The sequence below is a fragment of the Puma concolor genome, chromosome C1 (genome assembly GCF_028749965.1).
Source record: "Puma concolor isolate L17-30 chromosome C1, mPumCon1.1.hap2, whole genome shotgun sequence".
Taxonomy (NCBI): domain Eukaryota; kingdom Metazoa; phylum Chordata; class Mammalia; order Carnivora; family Felidae; genus Puma; species Puma concolor.
In genome coordinates, this window is record NC_141674.1 from 111,683,827 (window position 1) to 111,700,545 (window position 16,719).

Genomic DNA, 16,719 nt, shown 5'->3' on the forward strand with positions numbered 1-16,719 from the left:
GAGAGAGAGAAAGAAAAAGAAAATCTTAAGTGGGCTCCACACTCGGTGCAGAGTGTGACCTGAGCATGACCATGGGATCATGACCTGTGCTGAAAACAATAGTTCAACCAACTGAGCCACCCAGGTGCTCCTATCACTGCATTAATGAATTCACTTGAAACTTGTTTTACATCTGTGCTTCCGTGCTCATTAATTCTTGTTTCTTCCCATAGTATTCCCTCTCATAGCATTTAAAAATTAATCCTTTAGTACACATTTATTAAAGCCACTAGTTCATTACATAGTTACTGAATACCTGCTAGGTTCCATGTCTAGCTTTGTTTGTTTGTTTGTTTTGGTTAAAACATGCTTAGTGTAGAATTGACAATTTAGCTTCATTCTTTTCTCCCAGTGGTAGTTAACCTTTTTAAATACACACTTGTGGGACATTAAATACATTAACAATATTGTACAACCATCTGTTTCCAGAACCCTTTCAACTTCCCTAACTGAAACTCTGTACGCATTAAAAACTAACTTCCCATTCTTCCCTCCCTTAGTCCGTGACAACCACCAATCTACTTTATCTCTATGAATCTGACTACTCTAGAAACCTCATATAAGAGACATTATACTATATCCTTTTGTGGCTAGCTTATTTCACTTAGCATAATGTCATTACCAAACATTTCAGAAAGAAATTCTACCAATTCTCTATAGTCTCTTTCAGAAAATAGAAGGAATACTTCCAGAAAATAGGGAATACTTCCTAATTCATCCTATGAAGCCAGCATTACCCTAATACCAAAACCACATAAAGACCATACAGGAGGAAAACTACAGATCAGTATCTCTCATGAACATAAAAGCAGAAATCCTCAACAGAATATTAGCAAATTGAATGAATCTTACAGTAAATAAAAAGAATTACACACATTATGACCAAGTGGGATTTATTTCAGGTATGCAAGCCTGCTTTAGCATCCAAAAATGAAATGATGTACTTTATCACATCATATGATTATATGAAGAAAATTCATATTATATTAATAGATTAATAAATCATGCTTTATATTAATACATGCAAAAAAGCATTTGACAGAATTCAGTATCTATTCATGATAAAAATGTTTAGCAAACCAAACATAGAGGGGGTCTCTCCCAAGTTGATATGGCACATCTCTAAAACCCCCATGGCTAACATCATACTTTAATAGTGTGAGAAATTAAAGGCTAAGATCTGGAACAAGGCAAAGATGACCCTGCTCCCCACTCCTTTTCAGCATTGTCTTGGAAGTCCTAGAGAATGCAGTAAAACAAGAAAAGGAAATAAAAGGTATACAGATTGGTAAGGAAGAATTAAAATGGTCTTTGTTCGGGGCACCTGGCTCAGTTGGTTGAGTGTCTGACTCTGAATTTTGACTGAGGCCATGATCTCACAGTTTGTGGATTCAAGCCATAGATTGGGCTCCGTGCTGACATTGCAGAGCCTGCTTGGGATTCTGTCTCTCTCCCTGCCCCATGCATCCGTATGCCTCGTGCGTGCTCCCCCCCCCGCCCCCAAAATAAATAAAGTTAGAAAAAAATAAACTAAGCTCTTTGAAAAAAATAAAATTCTCTTTGTTCACAGATGTGATTGTGTATGTAGAAAATTTCAAGAGTTAACAAAGTATCTTTTGTAACTAATTGATTATAGCGAGGTTTCAAAATACAAGATGAATATACGGAAGCCAATTGCTTTCTTATATACCAGCAACGAACAGTTGGAATCTGGAAATAAAGCAGTGCTATCTATATTAGCACCCCCCCCCAATCCCTTAGATATTAATCTTAAGAAAAATGTACAAAATCTGCATGAGGAAAGCTTGTAAACTCTTTGAAAGAAATCAAATAATACTTAAATAAATGGAAAAATATTCCATATTGCATGGACAGGAAGATTCAATATTGTTCAAGCTGTCAGTTCTTTTGAATTTGATCTGTAGATTCAGTGTGATCCAAGTCAAAATCCCAGCAAGCTATTTTATGGATATATCGATAAACAAAGCTCCTTTTATTCAGGTAAGTATCATCAATGGCTACTAAATGGTTGATTATTAGAGAACAGAATATTCACACATTTCTAAGGTATTACCTGAGGTACTAAACATTTTAGATATGCAGAAAAGTTGAAAGTAGTTAATACCATATACTTGCCCCCTAGATTCAACATTTATTACAATTTTGGTGTAGTTTCTTTTTCTATTAGCTTGCTAGGCGGCCATAACACAACTGGGTTGCTTAAACAATAGTCACTTATTGGGGCGCCTGGGTGGCTTGGTTGGTTGGGCATCTGACTTCGGCTCAGGTCATGATCTCACGGTCCGTGGGTTCGAGCCCCGCGTCAGGCTCTGTGCTGACAGCTCAGAGCCTGGAGCCTGTTTCGGATTCTGTGTCTCCCTCTCTGCCCCTCCCCTGTTCATGCTCTGTCTCTCTCTGTCTCAAAAATAAATAAACGTTAAAAAAAAAAAAACAATAGTCACTTATTGTTTTACAGTTCTAAACATTTATTTGTTTTTTATTTTATTTTTTAAGTTTATTTACTTAGATATCACAAGCAGGGGAGGGTCAGAGAGAAGGAGAGATAATTCCAAGCAGGCTCCACGCCAACAGTGCAGAGCCTGATGTGGGGCTCGAACCCATGAACCATGATATCATGACTTGAGCTGAGATGAAGAGTCAGACGCCCATCAAACTGTGCCACCCAAGTGCCCCTCTAAACATTTTTTGTTTGTTTGTTTTCTATTTATTTATTTATTTTTTAAAACTTACATCCAGATTAGCATATAGTGCAACAATGATTTCAGGAATAGATTCCTTAGTGCCCCTACCCATCTAGCCTATCCCCCCTCCCACTAAACATTTTTTTTTATTTTTTATTTTTTTAATATGAAATTTATTGTCAACTTGGTTTCCATACAACACCCAGTGCTCATCCCAAAAGGTGCTCTCCTCAATACGCATCACCCACTCTCCCCTCCCTCTCACCCCCCATTAACCCTCAGTTTGTTCTCAGTTTTTTTTCAAATTTTATTTTTTTAATGTTTATTTATTTTTGAGACAGAGACAGAGCATGAACGGGGGAGGGTCAGAGAGAGGGAGACACAGAATCTGAAACAGGATCCAGGCTCTGAGCTGTCAGCACAGAGCCTGATGTGGGGCTCGAACTCATGGACCGCGAGATCATGACCTGAGCCGAAGTCGGCCGCTTAACTGACTGAGCCACCCAGGCGCCCCTATTCTCAGTTTTTAAGAGTCTCTTATGCTTTGGCTCTCTCCCTCTCTAGCCTCTTTTTTTTTTTTTAATTTTTCTTCCCCTCCCCCATGGACTTCTGTTAAGTTTCTCAGGATCCACATAAGAGTGAAAACATGGTATCTCTCTTTCTCTGTATGACTTATTTCACTTAGCATAACACTCTTCAGTTCCATCCATGTTGCTACAAAAGGCCATATTTCATTCTTTCTCATTGCCACGTAGTACTTCATTGTGTATATAAACCACAATTTCTTTATCCATTCATCAGTTGATGGACATTTAGGCTCTTTCCATAATTTGGCTATTGTTGAGAGTGCTGCTATAAACATTGGGGTATAAGTGCCCCTATGCATCAGCACTCCTGTATTCCTTGAGTAAATTCCTAGCAGTGCTATTGCTGGGTCATAGGGTAGGTCTATTTTTAATTTTTTGAGGAACCTCCACACTGTTTTCCAGAGTGGCTGCACCAGTTTGCATTCCCACCAACAGTGCAAGAGGGTTCCCGTTTCTCCACATCCTCGCCAGCATCTATAGTCTCCTGATTTGTTCATTTTAGCCACTCTGACTGGTGTGAGGTGATATCTGAGTGTGGTTTTGATTTGTATTTCCTTGATGGGGAGTGACATTGAGCATCTTTTCATGTGCCTGTTAGTTCATCTGGATGTCTTCTTTAGAGAAGTGTCTATTCATGTTTTCTACCCATTTCTTCACTGGATTATTTATTTTTTGGGTGTTGAGTTTGGTGAGTTCTTTATAGATTTTGGATACTAGCCCTTTGTCTGATATGTCATTTGCAAATATCTTTTCCCATTCCGTTGGTTGCCTTTTAGTTTTGTTGTTTCCTTTGCTGTGCAGAAGCTTTTTATCTTCATGAGGTCCCAATAGTTCATTTTTGCTTTTAATTCCCTTGGCTTTGGGGATGTGTCAAGTAAGAAATTGCTGCAGCTGAGGTCGAAGAGGTTTTCTTGAGGAGAGAATGTGAGTGTGGGAGGGGCATAGAGAGAGGGAGACAGACGATCTGAAGCGGGCTGTGCACTGACAGTAGAGAGTCTGATGGGGGCTTGAACTCATAAGCCGTGAGATCTACCTAAGCCGAAGTTGGATGCTTAACGGACTGAGCCATCCAGGTGCCCCTGTTGTCTTACATTTCGGAAGACTAGGTGTCTGGGATCAAGTATCAGTGGGGCCTTGTTCCCTTTGAAGATGTTAGGGAAGGATCTGTTCCAGGTTTCTCTCTTAGTTTCTGGTAGTTCTTTAGCTTGTGCTGGCATAACTCTAGTCTTTACATGTGTCCAAATCCCCATGCCCCCCTTTTTTTTCAAACAAAAGGCATTTATTCTCTCACAGTTCTGGAGGCTAGAAGTCCAGAATTTCCCCTTTTTATCAGGACACCAATCACGTTGAATTACAGGCTCATCCTACTCCATATGACTTCATACTAACTAATGACATCTGCAATGACCCTAGTACCCAGTAAGGTACTAAGGGTTAGGGCTTCAATTTAAGGATGTTGAGGGGGAATGTAATTTAATCCATAACATTCTGTCTCTACATACATACATACATACATACATACATACATACATACATGTTTTTGAACCATTTGAGAGTAATTGCAGACATGACACGTATTGCTTCAGCATGCAGTAGTAACATGCAGTATCGTATCTAAGAAAATTAGTCATAGTTCCCTATTATTATGTAATATCTGTTCTACATTCAGCTGGTCTTTGATAGCTGTTTTTTTCAAACACCAGGACCTAATCAAGGTTTATATGTTCGATTTGGTTGGCTCCTAAGTCTTGTTTATTTAAAAAAATTTTTTTGATGTTTGTTTATTTTTGAGAGACACAGAGTGAGAGTGGGGGAGGGGTAGAGAGAGAGACACACACATACACAGAATCTGAAGCAGGCTCCAGGCCCTGTATATCTTGTTTATTTAGAGCAGTCGTCCTTTTTATTTTTATTTTATTTATTTATTTATTAAAAAAATTTTTTTTTAATGTTTATTTCTGAGACAGAGCATGAGTGGGGGAGGGGCAGAGAGAGAGGGAGACACAGAATCAGAAGCAGGCTCCAGGCTCTGAGCCCCAGTGCAGGGCTTGAACTCATGAACTGTGAGATCATGACCTGAGCCAAAGTTGGTTGCTCAACCGACTGAGCCACCCAGGTGCCCCTTTATTTTATTTTAAAGTTTATTTATTTTGAGAGGGGGAGAGAGAGTGAGTGAGCACCAGGGAGGGACGCAGAGAGAGAGAGAGAGAGAGAAAATCCCAAGCAGGCTCTACACTGTCAGGGCAGAGCCTGATGCAGGGTTCGAACTCATGAACAGTGAGATCATGACCTGAGCCAAAGTCCAGAGTCGGATGCTTAACGGACTGAGCCACCCAGACGCACCCATCCAAGAGTATTAATACAGAAGGCTGTATTAATATACATGAGTATATATACAGAAGGCTCTTGATGGATAGTTAAGAGGGCTGTTTACATTAGTTGTCTCTGTTATAGTTATTCTGGCAAATGGACTTTATCTTTTTGTGTATCTCAGGGATTGTGTCACCACCTCAAAATGTTTATTTTATATGTGCAACACATATTCTGTATTTTAAGTTTTGACTATCTGGAACATACCCTTTCAATCTGGTGAAAATTCTCTTAGCTCATTCTCTGTAATATAGAAACACAGCAATTTATGTTCTCTGAGCAGATACTTTGCTGGTTCTCTACTGCATAGTTACTGTTTTTTCATTTGTAATTAGTAAGTATCTTGGAGTAGATACTTTGGAATTATGTAAAATATACTGTTCTCAAACTTCTGCCTACGAATTTTCTTAATCCATTGGTGGATCCTGTCTGCAGCAAGTATTATTGGGTGTTCCAATGGTGATTTTCTGTTAGTATATATATATATTTTTAATTTTTTTTTTAACGTTTATTTATTTTTGAGACAGAGAGAGACAGCGCATGAGTGGGGGAGGGTCAGAGAGAGAGAGGGAGACACAGAATCTGAAACAGGCTCCAGGCTCCGAGCTGTCAGCACAGAGCCCGACGCGGGAACCGCGAGATCATGACCTGAGCCGAAGTCGGATGCTTAACCGACTGAGCCACCCAGGCGCCCGTTAAGTATATATTTTAACATATATATATATATATATATATGACAATTTTTATATGTGCCAGGCTGTATGCAAGGCATTGGAAATACAGAGATTATAAACATTCAGTCCGGGGTACTTGGGTGGCTCAGTCAGTCAAGCTTCCGACTTCAGCTCAGGTCACATTACAGCTTGTGAGTTCAAGCCCCGTATCAGGCTCTGTGCTGATAGCTCCGCACCTGGAGCCTGCTTTGAATTCTTTGTTCCCCCCGCCCCTGCTCATTCTGTGTGTGTGTGTCTCTCAAAAAGAAATAAACATTAAAAAAAAAAAGAAACATTCAGTCCTTGGGACGCTTGGATGGCTCAGTTGGTTAAGTGTCTGACTTTTGGTTTCAGCTCAGGTCATGATCTCTCAGGTTTGTGAGATCAAGCCCTGCATTGGGCTTTGTTGGCAGTGCAGAGTCTGCTTGGAATGTCTCTCTCACCTCTTTCTCTACCCCTCCCCCATGCTCTCTTTCAAAGTAAATCAATAAACTTAAAAAAAAAAAACTTAAAACCCAATGCCGTCCTTGCTTACAAGGAATTTGAAGTTTAGGTAGAAAGATTGTGTGTGTGTGTGTGTGTGTGTGTGTGTGTGTGTGTGTGTGTGTGTTTACCAATGTGATGTATGCTTTCTAGGATTATGCATAGTATATTTTGGGAGTTCAAAGACTGCTGAATAAATTGAGCATAATAGGTAAGAATAAATTAACAAAAAGAATTGAGAGCATCAGATAGGAATATATTAACTAACAGTGGTTTGGTTGTAGTTAACAGTGGTTGTGGGAGTATTTGGCAAAGTTAGAGATATTAGAGAAGCATTTTTATTTTTTTGAAGAGTGTTGTTGTTGTTGTTCACTTGAGAGAGAACATGGTCAGGGGAGAGGGAGTGAGTCCCAAGCAGGCTCTGTACTATGCAGGGTTGGACCCCACAAACTGTGAGATCATGACCCAAGGTGAAATCAAGAGTTGGGCACCCAAATGACTGAGCCATCCAGGTGCCCCCAGAAAAGCATTTTAAAAAGAAAACACCATTCCTACCTTCTTGTAAAAGTAATCCACATCTGTTGTGGACAGCTTAGAAAAACTGAAGGTTGGGGTGCCTGGGTGGCGCAGTCGGTTAAGCGTCCGACTTCAGCCAGGTCACGATCTCGCGGTCCGTGGGTTCGAGCCCCGCGTCAGGCTCTGGGCTGATGGCTCAGAGCCTGGAGCCTGTTTCCGATTCTGTGTCTCCCTCTCTCTCTGCCCCTCCCCCGTTCATGCTCTGTCTCTCTCTGTCCCAAAAATAAAAATAAAAAGTTGAAAAAAAAATTTAAAAAAAAAAAAAAAAGAAAAACTGAAGGTATAAAGAAGACAGCAAAATTTTACCATAACTCCCATGCTTTGTTGCCTTTCTTATGTGTTCCTTCCCATTTTTCTGCCCCCCCCCCCTTTTTTTAAATACGGAACGTTTCACGGATTTGTGTGTCATTCTTGTGCAGGGACCATGCTAATCTTCTCTGTATTGTTCCAGTTTTAGTATATGTGCTGCTGAAGTGAGCACCTATTTTTTGGCTTTTGCGCAAAAGTGTATGGTTCTTTTAAAGTAATTGTAATTATTCACAATCTGATTTTTCCACTTAACATTAGATCATGTGCAATTTGTTTAAAATATTTCAAGATTTTAAATGGTTATATAAAATTTCATGTTACAGATAGGTTGAAGTAATAGTCTTTTTTTTTTTTCCTCTCTGGTGCTTATGCCTGTGAACTTGACTGAAAGATTTTTTTGCAAGACAAAATTTTTTGTAAGACATTTTTTGTTTGCCTCTGTTCATCTCTATTAAATCATAGAATGGTTTTCTGAAATTTGTAAATATACAAAGGTACTTTTGGAAATCACAGCCAGTTGTAACCTGGTTTAAAAATAGCAAAAGTTTTCTTGAATATCAAATACAGGATTATAATTCATAATCATTCTGTGCTTTACAAATTTTAAGTATTGAGTGATATTAGTGGTCCTTAATTTTATTCCTTCATTTTAGAAATCAAAATATTGGGGTGACTGGGTGGTTCAGTCAGTTGAATGTCTGACTCTTGATTTCAGCTCAGGTCTTGATCTTGCAGTTTGTGAGATTGAGCCCCGCATCAGGCTCTGCATTGACAGTGCTGAGCCTTCTTTTTTAATTTTTTTTTTTTTCAACATTTATTTATTTTTGGGACAGAGAGAGACAGAGCATGAACGGGGGAGGGGCAGAGAGAGAGGGAGACACAGAATCGGAAACAGGCTCCAGGCTCTGAGCCATCAGCCCAGAGCCCGACGTGGGGCTCGAACTCACAGACCGTGAGATCGTGACCTGGCTGAAGTCGGACGCTTAACCGACTGCGCCACCCAGGCGCCCCGTCAGTGCTGAGCCTTCTTAGGATTTTCTCCTCTCTCTGTTTGCCCCCCTCCCTCCAAAAAAAACTTTATTAAAAAAATGTTTTTTTAATGTTTTTATTTTTGAGAGAGAATGTGAGCCGGAGGAAGGGCAGAGAGAGACGGAGATACAGAATCAGAAGTAGACTCCAGGTTCTGAGCTTTCAGCACAGAGCCCGACGTGGGGCTCGAACCAATAAGCTGTGAGATGACCTGAGCCAAAGTCGGATGCCCAACTGACTGAGCCACCCAAAAAAACTTTAAAAAAGAAATCACAGTGTCAAAAAGTTCCCCAGCATTGACAGGGAAGTTATCAGAGCCTCAAATAGAGTCTTAGTTAGCTTTCCTAGTTCCTTATACTTTTTATTCAAATGCTTTGTACTCCTCTCCCCCCAAGGCTTAGGTGTTCTGTGGAGGAGTTGTGAATAGTATTAGAGTGGTACAGTTTTCTTGTGTATCTTGAACTTGCTTCTAAGACTGACTTGAGTAAGGGGCTCTTATAGTTGGAAGAGATTAAAAAGAGAATGAGAACATTCTTGTACTGTCTTTCCCATCCAATTCTATTATTTTTTCCCTGTGAATAGTAAGTATTCTCAGCTCTAGTTGATTCCTGTTATTCGTGGCAATAATATTTTGTGATATTGTTATGACACTGAATTAGCAAATACTAAATGGTTGTTCCTAGGGGAAATACAGGGTTAGATTCTTGTGAGCCTTGGATGACATTTGCATAAGACCAGCTGAAACATAATCTTATGTGTGCTTCTGTATAAAAATACTAGGGGCACCTGGGTGGGTCAGTCACTTAAGCACCTGACTTTGGCTCAGGTCATGATCTCACAGCTTGTGAGCTCGAGCCCTGCATTGGGCTCTGTGCTGACAGCTCAGAGCCTGGAGCCTGCTTCAGATTTTCTGTCTCCCTCTCTCTCTGCCCCTCACCCACTCTCACTGTGTCTTTCCCTCTCTCTCAAAGATAAATATTTAAAAAAATTTTAAAAATACTTTTAAAAAATCCAGCAATGAGATTTTTTAAAGGTAAACCGTCCAAGCAGTTTTTATTCATTGATACTCATAAATACATACAGCTTCATTAGAGATTTCAGTTTTCCTCTTCAGTTTGAATGTGGATTATTAGGAGAGCCTTTTGCATGTCACGGTACAGTAAACAGAGATCAGCCCTGCACTGCTACTTAACGTTTACCTGTTAGAAGTAAAAATTAGTTGAGATGATTATATGTATTTTCTCTCTTCCTTTGAATGTCCACCAGTGTCACAAGAGTGACAGACCTGAAATTATAATCACCAAACAAACCCAAGGTAATTGTTGTCCACTTCCATCGGCAAATACAGCATAGAGGACATTGTCTGTGAATTGAGATCTTATTAAAGAAGAGATAGTGGAGGCTCATTTCCTTTACTAAGCATTGAGACATTTAAGTAAATCATATTCTTAGTGGAACATTTAGGAAGTTGTTAAAAACATTTACGAAGAGTTTTGTAATATGGAAAACTCTTAAATTGTAATTATTAATGTGAAAAAAGAAAAATGTACATAATCCACAACTGTACACATGATTAATGGCAAATGGTGGTATATTTATTTTCTACTTTATTTTCTCCTCTTTTGTTTTAAGTGTTTATTTATTTTTGGGGGGGGGGGAGGGCAGAGAGAGAGGGAGGCAGGAGATCCAAAGTGGGCTTTGTGCTGACAGCAGAGAGCTTGATGTGGGGTTCAAACCCACAAACTGTGAGATCATGACCTGAGCTGACATCAGATGCTTAACTGACTAAGCCATCCAGATGCCCCTGTTTTCTCCTCTTTTAACAGATAATCTGTTATTACCATGTGTTGTTTTCACAGTGGACCAAGGCTTAAAAATATGCAAATTATGTAATAGACAATACAGATTTGACTCAGCATATATAATGGGATCATCAGTGTCCATAATAATGTGATATTGAGATGGAACAGGATCTTCAAGTGACTTCTAATAGTTGTTAGAGAGGGATTAATTTGTTCATTTAGGTTTTTTATGAGCTCTGAAAGATGCAGACTTCTAAAAACCTCCGTGTTCATCATCAGCAGTAATAAAGAGATTTTCTTAACCATATAGCAGTAAGAAAAGAAAATTAGCAATAATTACCTAATATTAATTAATATGTATTCTGTTTATCTAATGTGACAGACAAATTCTATTTACCTAATTTTATTTACCCAGGTTACCTAATTGAACTATATATAAATTCAATAAATTATTTTGTATAACTTTTTTTGCACTATATTTTTAAAATTCTGGTATACTTGACATATAACATTATATAGTTTCATGTGTACAACGTAATTCAGTATTTGCATATATTGAAAAATGATCACCACAAATTTAGTAATAGCCATCACCTCACATAGTTACAAATTTTTTTTTCTTGTGATGAGAACTTTTAAGATCTGTTTTAGCAGCTTTCAAATATGCAATACAGTATTGTTAATGAGTGTCCATTAACAAGTGTCCGTTATATCCCCATGACGTATTTATTTTATAACTAGAAGTGGTGTACCTTTTGATCCCCTTCACCCATGTCTCCCACCTTCATCCCCTGCCTCTGGCCACCACCAGTCTGTTAATCTGTTTTCTTAAATGTATGAACTTGGCCTTTGTTTGTTTGTTTTGTTTTTAGATTCCACATGTAAGTTTCACCTATACAGTATTTGTCTTTTTCTGACTTATTTTACTTAGCATAGTTTCCTCAAGGTCCATCCATGTTGTTGAAACTGGCAATTCTTTTTTATGTTGAAACTCCATTCTTTTTTATGGCCAAATATTGTGTTGCATACACACACACACACACACACACACACACACACACACACAGATTTTCTTTATCCTTTCATTTGTCGATGGACACTTAGGTTGTAAACATGGGGTGCATATATCTTATTAAATTAGTAGTTTTATTTTCTGTGGATAATTACCCAGAAGTAGAATTCCTTGATCCTGGGGTAGTTCTATTTTTAATGTTTTGAGGAACCTTTATCCTGTTTTCCGTAGTAGCTATACCAATTTACATTCCCACCAGCAATGTACAAGGTATCCCTTTTCTCCACATCCTCACTGACACTTGTTTAACATTTTCTTTTTTTAAACCAGGGTTCCATCAAGGTTAGTTACATTAAAAAAATTTTTTTTAAATGTTTATTTATTTTTGAAAGAGAGAGCATGTGTGTGAGTGGGGAAGGGACAGAGAGGGAGGAAGGCAGAGAATCCAAAACAGGCTCCAGGCTCTGAACTGTCAGCAGAGAGCCTGATATGGGGCTCGAACCCATGAACCTCGAGATCATGACCTGAGCTGAAGTCAGGTGCTTAACTGACTGAACCACCTAGGTGCCCCCAAGGTTAGTTTATCTAAACAGATAAACAGTCACATAATCTGGAATAAGTCTTCCTTTTCTCTTCCAGTATTGTGTAAGCACATGTGAAAGGACAGTTTTTTTGACAGTCATATTTTCCATTTAAAATTAATTTTGGTTAAAAGTATTAAAAATGGTATTCCAAATAAAGTAGTTGTTAGACTTGTGCCTTATTTGTCTGTGTGTTTGAAATAATGTACTAGTGAAACTGTCAGTTCTCCAGAAATAACTGTATTGAATTGAATTCTCCATTTGGAGAGACCTATCACATAGATGTCAAGCATGTAAGCATGTTTTTCAGCCTTACAGAGCTTCCAGCTAAAAACTATCCAAGTTTTTGGTTGAAAACTTAATCCCAAATAGAATATGCAATTAAACTTGTATTTTTGTCATTTATAAATGGATACTATCTACTCATTAAAGGAGATCAAATAGGACCCTTACTGCTTTAGAATGATAATGCATATACTATATACTGAAATGGAAAAATATGTTCTTGTAGATGGAGAGAGGGTACAAGTGAGCAAGGGACAGAGAGAGAGAGAATCCCAGGAGGGACAGAGGAGAGAGAGGGAGGAAGGGAGAGAGAGAGAAGCGGGGATTATTTGAAGTGGGCCTTGTGTTTTACCTGAAGCGGGGCTTGAGCTCACCGGATCTGGGGCTCATGCTCACCTGAAGCGGGGCACAGGCTCACCCGAAGTGGGGCTCCAGCTCCCTTGATGTGGGACTCGAACTCACAAACCATGAGATCATGACCTGAGGTGAAGTCAGATATTTAACAACTGAGCCACCCAGGTACCCTGGAAAAATATATTCTTAAAAACAAAACTGAATTCTGGCTTCTGTTTCTTAAGTTGAGTGAGACGGTGAAATTTTACAGTGTTTTACATTGAGTTTTTAATATACCGGAACATTAAATACTACCTATGAAACAAATCTCATTTATTTTGGGCGGCAACACATATAATAGATGGTTCCAATAGAATTTGAACACCTACAATTCAAAAGGTGTTGAGTAAGTTTCTTCTCCTCCTTACATTAAGTCATCTAATTCCCTTCCCCAGAAGCCATCACTGATAGTGTTTCTGGCATATCTTTTTAAAAAAAAAAAATTTTTTTTAATGTTTATTCATTTTTGAGACAGAGACAGAGCATGAATGGGGGAGGGCAGAGAAAGAGGGAGACACAGAATCGGAAGCAGGCTCCAGGCTCTGAGACATCAGCCCAGAGCCCGACGCGGGGCTCGAACTCACGGACCGCGAGATCGTGACCTGAGCTGAAGTCGGATGCTTAATCGACTGAGCCACCCCGGCGCCTCTGGCATATCTTTTTATAAGTGATACAAGCATAAACAAATTTGAGAGTGTTTATAGCATACCACTGGCCTGCTTTGTTTGTTTGTTTCATTCCAACCAAGATAGTTTTATTTATTTGTTCTTTTTAGATTCTGTGGAATTTCCCATTTCTTTCTAAGGTGTATATTCATCAAGTTGAAAGCATAACTTTATCATTTTCATAAATAAATTTGGAAAGCTTAGGAATTGGTCAGGTTTTATTGGTTATGTTTCTTGTGAATAATTTGTAATAATATCTTAAATTAATAATGTACTTCATAGTTTGTAATAAGTTCTTCTGTGCTAGTTATTTGAATTTAATTCTGTATGGCAGTGGCGAGTTTTCAAATTAAGGTCACAACTACTTTCATAATACTAAGATATTATTAGGCCTTTTTACTATGTTGACATTTGTATGTATGGTGTGAAAGCAGTAATGGATAAAACTCTTGGCTCCTTAGCATGGTTCAAGGCAGTGGTATCAAATTTCTACTAATAGTCATTTTATGTTTACTACCACCTTACACTGGTAGTTGGAAAGAAAAAAAAAAGTCAATTTCACCTGAGAATGTTATTGGTAAAACATTAAAAATAATTTAATTAAATATCAACCCTTGAGAATATATATATATATATATATATATATATATATATATATATATATATATATTTTAATGTTTATTTCTGGGAGAGAGAGACAGAGAGGGAGGGAGACAGAGAATCCCAAGCAGGTTCCACACTGTTAGTGCAGAGCCCGACTTGGGGCTCGAACTCACTAATTGTTAGATCATGACCTGAGCCGAAATCAAGAGTTGGATACTTACCTGACTGAGCCACCCAGGCGCCACTTTGGTTTTGCGTTTTTAATTTATTTAATTAATTTTTTAAATGTTTGCTTATTTTTGAGAGAGCACCAATGGGGGAGGGGCAGAGAGAGTGGGAGGCACAGAATTTGAAGCAGGCTCCAGGCTCTGAGCTGTCAGCACAGAGTGCGTTGCAGTGCTCAAACCCACGAACCGCAAGATCATGACCTGAGCTGAAGTCTGATGCTTAACCAACTGGGTCACCCAGGCACCTCTAATTTATTTTATTTTAAAATTTATTTATTTATTTTGAGAAAGAGAAAGCATGTATGCCCAGGGGAGGGGCAGAAAGAGAGGGGGAGAGAGAATCCCAAGCAGGGTCCGCATGGCCAGCATGGAGGCTGATGTGGGGCTCAAACTCACAAACCCACGAGATCGTGACCTGAGCTGAAATCAAGAGTCAGATGCTTAACCGACTGAACCACCCAAGTGCCCCAATTTGTTTTTATTATTATAATTATTTTTATTTTTTATTTATCCATAATGGGCTCCACACTGACAGCAGAGAGCCTGATGTGGGTCTCCAACTCACAAGCTGTGAGATCATGACCTGAGCCTAAGCTGGATGCTTAACCAACTGAGCCACCCAGGCCTCCTTCCCCCTCAAGTTATTTAATTCCAGTATAGTTAACACACAGTGTTATATTCGTTTCAGATGTACAGTGTAGTGATTCACCTATTCCATACATCATCCAGTGTGCATTATGACAAGTGTACTCCTTAATCCCTATTACCTGTATCACCCATCCTCCCACCCACCTTGAATATATGTTTTTTTAAATAGAGAGTTCTGTGGATTGAATCATGTCTCTGTAAAATTTATATGTTGGGGCCCTAACCCCAAATGTGATGGGATTTGGAAATCTGGCCTTTGGGAGATAATTAGGTTTAAATGAGGGAATGAAGGTAGGGGCTTCCTGATGGGTCCCTATAAGAAGAGACACAGAGTACTTGCTGTCTCTTTCTGCCATGTGAGGACATAGCAAGAAGGTGGCTGTCTGCAAACCAAGAGCCTGACTGTGCTGGCACCCTGATCTCAGATTTTCAGCTTCCAGAACTGTGAGAAAATAAATTTTTGTTTCAGCCTCTCAGTCGGTACTAGTTTGTTATGGCAAGCCAAGCAGACTAATGGATAGTGTGTGATGAAATGGGAAGTGTGGATAAAGCACTTTTGCTATTTACAGAAGTACAGTAGTTCCCTGAGGAAATTATGTAATATTCATAGTAATATTAATATTCACTTTTTACAGAACGTGGTGTTTTACTTGAAAGAATGACAGACTGTTTAATAGAAGCAGAGCATGGATAGTGAGGGAGGAGACCAAGTTAACAATATCAGGAATGAAAGAGGAGCTATCACTACAGATCTTATAGACATTAAAACAATAATAAGAATACCATGAACAACTCTATGCCCAAAATGTGACAGCTTGAGTGAAACTGCTCAATTCCTTCAAAGAACAAACTACCAAAACTCACTCAGAAGGAATAGATAACTGGAATAGTCTTCATCTTTTTTTTTTTTTTTTTTAAGTAGGCTTCGTGACCAATATGGGGACCTACACGGGGCATGAACTCATGTCCCTGAGATCAAGACCTCAACTGAGATCAGATTTGGATGCTTAACCAACTGAGCCACCCAGGTGCCCTAGATAGTCTTCTTTTAAAGAAACTGAATTCATAGTTTAAAACCTTCCAGTGGAGGAAACTTGAAGTCCATCCAGATGGTTTCACAGGTGAATTCTACCAAACATGTAAGAGGAAAAGATACCAAATCTGCACAGTGTCTCCTAGGAAATGTTAGAAGGAATACTTCCCAATTCATTATATGAGGCTTGATAATAAAACCAGATAAAGATGTTACAAGAAAAGAAAACTATGTTAATATTCTTCATGAGCATAGATGCAAAAGTCACGACAAGATGTGAGTTAAATTCCACCAATATATTAAAAGGATGATACATCATGACCAGTGGGATTTATCTTGGGAATGCAAGTGTGTTCCACATTTAAAAGTTGTTGAGGCTTATTTACTGTATTAAGACCAAGAAAAGCCATATGATCATCTGTGTACATTGAAAAGAAGCATTTGACAAAATTTTTCATACTTGATAAAAATTCTTACAAACTAGAAATTCTAGGAATTGAGTTTTTCTTTTATGTGATGAAGGGCATCTACAAAAGTATGTAGCTAATGCCATAATGCTTACTAGTGAAGACAATGTTTTCTCCTTTAAGATGGAGAAGTGTGATAAGGCAAAAAAAGAAATAAAGTTTTTAGAACAGAAAGGAAGAAATAAATTGCCCGTA

The 16,719-nt window shown here is 38.7% G+C and overlaps 1 protein-coding gene and 1 non-coding gene across 8 annotated transcripts in view; one reads left to right on the plus strand and one right to left on the minus strand.

Moving 5' to 3' along the window:
- Positions 1-16,719, plus strand: part of WDR33 (WD repeat domain 33) — a 124,535-nt gene that overhangs the window by 14,063 nt on the left and 93,753 nt on the right. The gene's annotated exons all lie outside the window — the stretch shown is intronic.
- On the minus strand, positions 7,845-7,951 carry LOC112849025 (U6 spliceosomal RNA). The gene has a single exon (XR_003222476.1). It is a non-coding gene; the product is annotated as a U6 spliceosomal RNA (small nuclear RNA).